General features: G+C 34.1%; 1 protein-coding gene across 2 annotated transcripts in view; it reads right to left on the reverse strand.

Annotated features, from left to right (window-relative positions):
* The window catches only part of LOC135215500 (sialin-like), a 28,147-nt gene extending 19,634 nt beyond the window's left edge, over window positions 1–8,513 (reverse strand). For both annotated transcript variants that reach the window (XM_064250295.1, XM_064250296.1), the window contains exon 1: window positions 8,418–8,513. The gene's annotated coding sequence lies outside the window, so the exon portion shown is untranslated. The remainder of the gene's footprint in view (window positions 1–8,417) is intronic.
* Between the last annotated feature and the right edge of the window lie 1,118 nt (window positions 8,514–9,631).

The raw sequence follows: 9,631 nt of genomic DNA on the forward strand, positions 1-9,631 counted from the left end.
ATATTTTATCACAAGAACAAAAGTCGTGTATTTTCTGAATTTCACTCACGTTATTGTTTTTACATTACAATTGTAGTTCTTTCACAGTGAAGACAGAAGTACAGTATTAAGATGATTTTTGTACTTTACGATACGTTAATAATTTTGAGAGGCTTTCATTGTGTTTTTTTTGCCAAGAATTTAGGTTTTATGTTCTTGTAATATTTTTTCCTACCTATTGGTTTTACCGTTCTGGGATTCCAAGCGTTTGCTTATGTATTAATATCCAAAACTGTCACTTCACCATTTTCACCTTTTCTTATATTCTTTCCCAGTCAGGTTAACAATTTGTTATGTACGTTCAAGTACTTGATATTTACGTATTGTAAATAAATGCGCAGTGGAAACCGACATTATGCACTAACTCGGGACTTGGCGCATTTAGTATTTGACAAAAAGTCACCAAAACTAAGCAATTTTAAAGCCACCTCATTATTGGCCTTTGAGTATAGCCTTAGTGAACAGTAAATTATCTTTAGCTTTTCGTTTTAGAGACTATATAATTGTATATACATATACATATACATAATACATACATACATACATACTATATATATATATATATATAATATATATCTATATATATATATATATATAGACACACACACATACACACACACACACACACACACATATATATATATATATTTTTATTATATATATATATATATTATATATATATATATATATATATATTATATAGTGTGTGTTTGATATATACTTTTTTAAATTGGTTATCTTCAACTCCTCAACAAGTATATATTTGGATTGAGTTTTCAGCCCTGTGCTCTCAGCTCTGGGCACGACCCGAGCGTTGCCTGTTAACGGCTAACCGTCCTATTTTTACCTCTTAGTCACACAGAGAAGGCTGTTTTACTTCTCCCTCTGCATATATCCTTTTCTAACCCTGTGGATTCCTCTTATTTTCATAGACTACGTAACATGTTTCATCACCAGCTTTTTTAATCTTTTTTTTTTTCTTTTTTTTTCCCCCCTTTACATTCAGCATCCACAGTTCGTTTTCAGAGAAGAGAGACGAACCAACCATACTTTCATACAATACAATCAAATTCTACTCCCAAATAACCCTATGACTCTACTGCTCCACTGTCACCGCCCACGTTAACAATCATTGCTCCCTTACAGGGCGTGGCTTAGAATTGTTTATATAAATATACCTGTTATGACTTATCTTTAACTTTATGAATGCGAGCATGTATTTTGTGGATGCACAGACAGTATTATAGGTTTGGCGTTATGCCACTTGACGACCTGTGAACAGGATGAAGGGAAAGCTATTGTTCTGCAAAACAGGATACGTCGAAGAGGAAACAGACCGGACGCTCTTAGCGCATGCAGTAGCGCCAGCATCATCATTTCAGCCGAAATTACTTTTGCTTAACTATTTTCTCTTTAACAACTTGGTCTTAACTATTATTCAACTGTATTAGCACGCCGGGGACCAAGCGTTTAAATAATGTGAAATTTTGTTTATTTATTTATTTAATTTTTGTAGAATGCATTCAGTTTCATGGATACTTTGGTGCCTTGGTTAATTCTCTCTTTTGCCGATATTCAGCTATGTTGCTTATGCTCTCAAGCACTGGGGATGCCATAGCCTCTGCACCATAGCCTTTGTGCTATGGCTTTCTATTACCTGAGCGTTTAATCCCATTGTTTTAGAGTATAAAATATCCTTTGATATAAGAATTTATTGTAAGCGCCGTTTATCGACTGCTTATTATTTATTTACTAAATTTCTGGTCATTGTGCATACGTTTAATCGTATTTTTGTTTGTGCTGTCTTCCTCGTTTTGTTTACGTAATTTTTCCGGTTTTGTAAATGACAGTCGTCAGATTTTGAATACAGTAATGTTCTGGTTTTATATAATGTAATATTGTCTCCACATACGGCCATTATCTGTTTCATGTAGGGTCGCTTTCTCAACTTTTACGTTTGCTTGTCAAATAATTAAGTGTTTAATTTGGTTCTCGCTAGAATATGAACTCTTTAGTAATAACTACAACAATAAGAATAGCAATAGTTCAAAAATACACATAGTAGCATGAGTCTTGATTTGGAGAAACAAATCCACAGTTAAGTATGTGTACATATATTTAAAGATACATAATTTATCCACAGTGAGTTTCGGGAATCGCTCGATTTCTCTTTTCAATCTTTCAGGAATCGAACAAATCCCCGAAAGCACTTTGTACAGATTTATCTATAGGTATATGTACATATACGTAACTGTATATTTGTTCCTCCAATACTAATAATAATGATAAAAAAAATTGAATACCTGTGTCATTTACGTAATCGGATCTATGATTATTATGTGATTTATCTCATCTTTGATATTTTTCGGTCTGCTCTCAGGAGTTGTAACATATTCGTATGCCAGTCATTTGCTTCCTCTTTTATGAGAGAGAGAGAGAGAGAGAGAGAGAGAGAGAGAGAGAGAGAGAGGCCTGTTGGGTAGAAGTTAGCCTTAGCCCATAAAAAAACCTCCCCTTCATATACTCACTGTTATTTTCGAGAAACAATTTTGACGTTTATTTTCAATAAGTTCTTTGCCTCTGTAACCTTCCTAAATTTCCTATTTTGATTGCCTCGTCTTTGTAAGTATATTAAAGGCTTCTTCAGTTTTGCTACTGCGATGGTTTTTTTTTATTATATTTCCATAAAGATTTTACGTAAATATCCGTCTTATTGATTTAATACCGTATGTTACTGATCTGTGTAGAAAGTTCATCATTATTGATTGTCATATATCCCATTACTATTGCTACTACTATTACTATGATTGATACTACGACTACTATTAGTGTTACTACTCCCAACATCCCCACGTCCCCCCTTTTTCTGTGAATCCCACATCCTTCACCGTCGCCCCGCCCCCCCCCCACCCCCCCATCCCTCTCCTCCAGTTAGCAGCCCACCCCCTCGCATCTCCTCCAATGGCCGTCTTCCCCATCCTCTTTTCAATCACCTTCGATGAATCGAGATAAATCAGCGCCTAATTACTCTCAATCAGTTCTGCCTTCGCTCTTCCGCAACCCCCTCAATCAACCTTTCCCCTTTCCAAACTGTTGATTCATCTTCGCCTCCGGGCGCCGCGGCGATTCGGGTACGAAATGTCCAGCGTCCGAGCCTTTTTGCTTGTCTGAATGGTGTTGGGAGAGGGGACGTGCTTGCCGTTATTAAGTCTCTCTCTCTCTCTCTCTCTCTCTCTCTCCGCACGTCAGTCGTCTGTCCAATAATCATGGGGCGGGGTTGTGGAGCACTGTCTCTCTCTCTCTCTCCTTCCTTGTCTTGACATCTGTCTAATACCCAAGTGGTGAGGACGTGTTAACACACTCTCCTTTTCTGCTTGTCTGTTGTCTAGTAGGCAGTGGGTTTCGGGGGCAGTGCGAACTCTTATCTATTTATCTATCTCACCCGAAACTGACATGACGAAGTCTTCTCATTAGATAAAATAACCGATTGCCACAGAAAAGAAGTACCTATTGCAACGAACGACCAATTACCACTCATAGAAAATAATTATTATTGCCACAGAAAAGAAGTACCTATTGCAACGAACGCCCAATGACCACGCAGATAAAATAATTATTATTGCCACAGAGAAGTACCTACCCATTGCAACGAGCGACCAATTACCACGCAGAGAATATAGGTATTATTGAAGACAAATGGTAAATACTAACTTTAATACCGAATACTGGTAGATCAACAACAGAAGAGCACAAACTTGGCATGAGAATAATATCGATGTTAATGCGAACACTTTTATTACATGTGTTAAGGAACATATAAGATAATATGCAATAATTATTGCTAAGAAATAACGTTTCTGTATTGATTGTCATTTTCAGTAACTTTTCCTCTCTCCTGTTTAACAAGTCTAGCGATGATGAACATGCGCATACTTATTTTAAAACCAGGCACCCCTAGCTTCTAGTTTATTTTTTCATCCTTACACATGTTAACCCTCGTTTGTATAGCCTTCGGATGAATTCCTTAACATGCCAAGACTTTGTAATATTACTTATATATAGGAATACATGATAAATAACTCCTGGAGATCTCTCCTCTAATGGAAAAAGGTAGTGTGTATTTATATACGTATATGATATATATATATGTGTGTGTGTGTGTGTGTATTTGCGTGTGGGCACAAAACGGTGTAGCATATATATATATATAATATATATATATATATTATATATATATAACATTATATATATATATATATATACATTATATATATATATATATATATATATATTTATATATATGTATATATATTATAATATATATAATATATAATATATTAATATTATATATATAATATGATATATATATATACCATACATCTATATCTTTCACACTCGCATTCCAAATGCAAAGGTCCTTCTAATCCAGCATATCATCTGTCAGATCTATTGAGCTTCATATGGGCTTTATTCTCCTCTTCTTCCTCCGTTCCAAATCAGAATATATTCCTTCGTCACCAGCCTGCTTCTCATTATTCTCTCCACTGGACCAAACCATCTTAAGTCCAAGGTCCCTTACCTCCTATTTAATTTTTTTTACTACATATATCCTTTCAGGTCTTCTAGCGATACATATTCTATAAAAATTATCCATCCTACTCATCATGTGCACTTTCTGTCATAAAGTTCCTAGTCCTAGTAACTTCCTACCCTGGCTTCCATAGACTCGTCCGAATCGTTTGCAGATTGGCTTCCGTAGACTTCTCATCCAAATCGTGCTTTACATTTTCTGTTGGCGACCCCTCGTTAAATCATTAAGCGTTTCATTTATTCCCTATTACCTTTCTTAATAAAAAGAGCACTCAAACTCTGCAGCTTCTCACTTGATTCGACATCCACGCGTATCACTATAATCAGCCGCTCTAAACTACATTAACGACAAACCGCCATAAGATTCGTTTTCTGTGATGCATTGTCGCATTGCACTGGGAATTTAATTGATTTTACGCAGCCTAAGTTCAAGTTGTTAGAGAGGAAGTCGTTAGGGAAAGGTTTGGACCAAGAGAAACATTGGCAAGGCTGTCCAAATCAAAACAGTTCATTTTAAAATGGTTTTCTTCTTAAGATAAAACAAATTTGCCTGAATGGGTTAGGGAACACTGAAATTACAGCATTCCTCATTCTGAAATTAGATTTTATGGAAATGTAACTAAGCCACTTGATGGTCTGCTTTTCGATTTTGCTTGGTATAGAAAACATAAAAAAAGCAAATCTTGTGAAACAGATTTGGGGTTCTTGTAAGTCACACCTATCGATAGAAATAGCAAACGCAGTTAAAATATTTCAATGTTACAGTTTTTACCATTTTTATAACTAGTTAATTCTCTATGTTTTTTTTCTACGAGAATTGGGACCGTATTTGCCGGCCTTAATGTGTGTGGTGGGCGTGGAGATGGTTTTAGTTTCTTAACCTTTCAGTCCAACTGTCATTTAGGTCTAACCGTTGATTCAAAGGAACGTAGAAACTTGGTCAGGTCCTTGAAATGACATTATACGGCAATAATGATTTCGATGCTCAATAATTTTGATACTGATGAGAATATTTGGATGGCATTTTAATGGTGCACGTGTACAAATCCATAGACGTATACATACATAAATACATGCAAATAAAATGTATGTATGTATGTTTATGTATATACATATGCGTGTTTGTATAATTTTACCTAAGAATATGTTCTCCTAATTAGTGATATCCTCTCGATTCTCAGCAACCTCTTATGAATAAGGATGCTAGTGAGCTTCCTCCAACTTGTCTGCAAAATACTGCAGTCGAATCCCGAAATATTCCAAATTCACTTAATAGATCAGCTGAAGCATAATGGGGAGGTAATGGAGTTTGACCAAAGCTTTCTACTGCACCTGAGAATGAAGATGAATATGTTGGTTACTTGATTTAATGAAAGAAAATAATATATATATATATATATATATATATATATATATGTGTGTGTGTGTGTGTGTGTTTATGTGTGTGTGTGTTTTTAAGAGTGAGAGAAAGTGTCGTAAATCATTGGTAGATCATTTGCAAGGTCCTTTTGCTTCAAATTGAGCCCAGTATTAGTTTTGCACCCCCTCCCCCCCCAAAAAAAAAAGAAACTAGTCATGCAAATAACAACTTCATCCCAAAAAACTTACTTATAAGGGAGAAGCCCTCCTTTCTTGGTAATCCAATAACCTGGACAGCGTTTACGTATATATATATATATATATATATATATATATATATATATATATATATATATATATATATATATACACACACATATATGCATATATACACACACACACATATATATATAGATTGGGGCATATTTTTTTTTTTATTATAAACACCAAAAATCAGAAATCTTGATATAGTGATCAAAATCAGATATCTTGAATAGTGACACACACACACACACACACATCCAATAACTTGGATAGTGTGTTGTGGGAGGCACAGATCTCATGCTGCTTTATATATATATATATATATATATATATATATACTATATATATAAATATATATAGATATATATAATATATATATATATATATGTATATATATATATATATATATATATATATATGTATATATATATATATATATATATATATATATATATATATATAATATATATATATCCTTCTTCCCTATCATTGCCAGTGAGGTAAATTTTATTTTATTTTAACATTTCAAGTGTACGTAAATTTAGATTTTTATCAAATTATAAAAAAATATATTGGGTATTCAGTCGAGGTGATAGATTTAAGCTATCAGTTTAGGTTTCTGAAGCGATCTTGAGAGAAGAAAAGTTATCTCTCAAAGCTGTCTAGGTTTTTAACGTTTTTATTTTAAAGGTTTTTAAAATTTTTATTTTAAAGAGAATGAATTAAATAAAATGTTTAGTTGTTATTTTCATTGAACATTTATCAGCACAATCCACATTTGTTTATGAAAGTATTTCGAACAACAAACAAACAGGATAGTAGATTCGTGATGTTTTGACCCCATGTTGACATTTGCACAAAGGGCAATATTCATTTGCTCTCGATCTAAAGTGATCGAGTTATTTTCGAAGCACTACGGATAACGTCCCGATGATTTTACATATTCGTCAGTAATAATGTAATTTGCCGATATGCGTGTAAATTTATAAGGCGTTTTTAACACGAGAGCTGATTGTATTTACACTGCAGGTCCATTCGTTTCCTTGCGCATCGCTGGCTAACAAGGGCCGCTGTAATTGGCCCGTCCTCCATTTTACTACTCGGCTTTATTTGAAATTAAAAGACAAGTCTCCCCTGATGCTATTACCAATTTATTTATTTTATGACCCAAGCACCGAATACAACGATCTATTTGTATAATGTCGTTTTTGATGTATTGAAAATCCTGCCGAAAATTACACAGCTGCTGCTTTGGCCGCTTTTGAATTTCAATTATCACTGCTATGTTCTATTATGCTATTATGATTAAAATAATTTTGAAGTATATTTATACCTTGCTGTTCTTATTTAGTAATTTAGTTTTGTGAATAAGGTCGGAAGGCATATGAGAGAGAGAGAGAGAGAGAGAGAGCTAAATGACCGTAATAATTTTCCCTAAAACGACACACCGGGAATAAAGAGCAACATTAGTCTTATTAAATCAAGTTGTTCCATCACATCATAGAAATATAAAATCCTCGTCTGGCAATACATTTTACGTTCCGGAAGGATGTGAGAATCCGGCTACAAATTTCCTGTTTATTTATTTACTATAAAACTGGACAAAGGAAAAGTAATTCATGATACTTTCGGAAACTAAATTTCAAGTAACACGTATATGCATCTTTGGAACGGAAGGTACTTCATAAAAAAGGCTTTCCATTTAATGTAAGTATATGCTTAAAAAATCACAGTAGGTGCACGTGACTTCATTAAATAAGCCAATACCACAGGATAATGATAGGCAGAAATCCAAGCGCTTTCGTCTTTACTAAGACATTGTCTTAGTAAAGATGAAAGCGCTTAGATTTCTACCTATCATTCTCCTGTGGTATTCGCTTATATATATATATATATATATATATATATATATATATATATATATATATATAAGTTTTTATTTATTTATTTATATGTAAGTCTTGTATTAGGTAAAATTTGAGTTTTTGCAAATTTAGGAAGTTCAGCATCCCTAATGGATAAAAAGAGTGGCACATGGAATGATACTTTGAATATCGACTTTTCTTATGCTAAAATACAAAACTTTCACCACTTTCCGTAATGCCGATGAAACTTGATGACCTCGGCCATATATGTCTATTTACAAAGAAAATAACTTATCTTACCGAAGGGAGTTTGAAAAAAGTCACAACGTCACCACCTCCCAAAGTCGACCCTCCCTTGACACCAGTAACCTCCTAACTGACCTCTTCCATTCAGACGTAATCGTTATATTGTCTGTATAATCAGACCATTCCTCCATCTCCTCCCTCCCTCCTCCTCCTCCTCATCCTCCTCCCCCAACTCTGCCCAATTCCGTTTGGTCCACCTGTTCCTCTTCCTCCTCATTCTCTCTCTCTCTCTCTCTCTCTCTCTCTCTCTCTCTCTCTCTCTCTCTCTCTATCTTTTGTTTGCTCCTTCTGTCTGTTATAGTTCACAAATGTCATCTTTCATTACGTCGTATATATCTGCTTTTGTTCCTCTTTCCTGTCATGCTAGGTTTCGTCACCCATTTATTTCAGTGTATAAATCACCCATTATCAAATAACAGGGAAACAAAACGTCAGTTTGCATTATGTTCGATGGATTTTTAGTTGAAGCATGTATGTTTGTACATAGCATTCAGCTGACACAGACGTGTTTGATTGACTTTGCCTTGCCATGTCACGTCTCTCTTTGAAAGGAATTACAATGAAGAAAAGAAGGAATAATTTCAGTAAGTACAACTTCCGTTTGACATTATATCATTAACAAGGTATTAGATGAAATGACGTGAAAGAAGGGCATAGATGAGGAATTGTACACCCGAAAACTGAATTGCGATTTCTCTCTCTCTCTCTCTCTCTCTCTCTCTCTCTCTCTCTCTCTCTCTCTCTCTCTCTCTCTCTCTGTTACCATATTGGTGTATAGTCTGTCTCTTCTTTGCTTCCAGACCTTGGAAACTTGTATACCATCCTTTCTGTTTTCTTTTTTTTTTCTTTGTTATTGTACGAGGCAAGTCTGTTATTTGCTTAAGGAATGTAGGACTTCCTCATTCAGGTTCTTTTGCGCATGTTGAGGATGAGCTTGATCTCATATATTATATATATATATATATAATATATATATATATATATATATATATATATATATATATATATATATATATATATATATATATATTATATATATATATATATATATATATATGTGTGTGTATGTGTGTGTGTGTGTGTGTATGTATGTATGTAGTGTATCTATATAAATATGTAGCCTATCTATATCAGCATGTTCCCTAGTTCTAGTCCTCTTATACCTAGGTTTTTCTTATACTATTGGCGTGATTATGATAAAAAAAAAT

The sequence above is a fragment of the Macrobrachium nipponense genome, chromosome 5 (genome assembly GCF_015104395.2).
Source record: "Macrobrachium nipponense isolate FS-2020 chromosome 5, ASM1510439v2, whole genome shotgun sequence".
Taxonomy (NCBI): Eukaryota; Metazoa; Arthropoda; class Malacostraca; order Decapoda; family Palaemonidae; genus Macrobrachium; species Macrobrachium nipponense.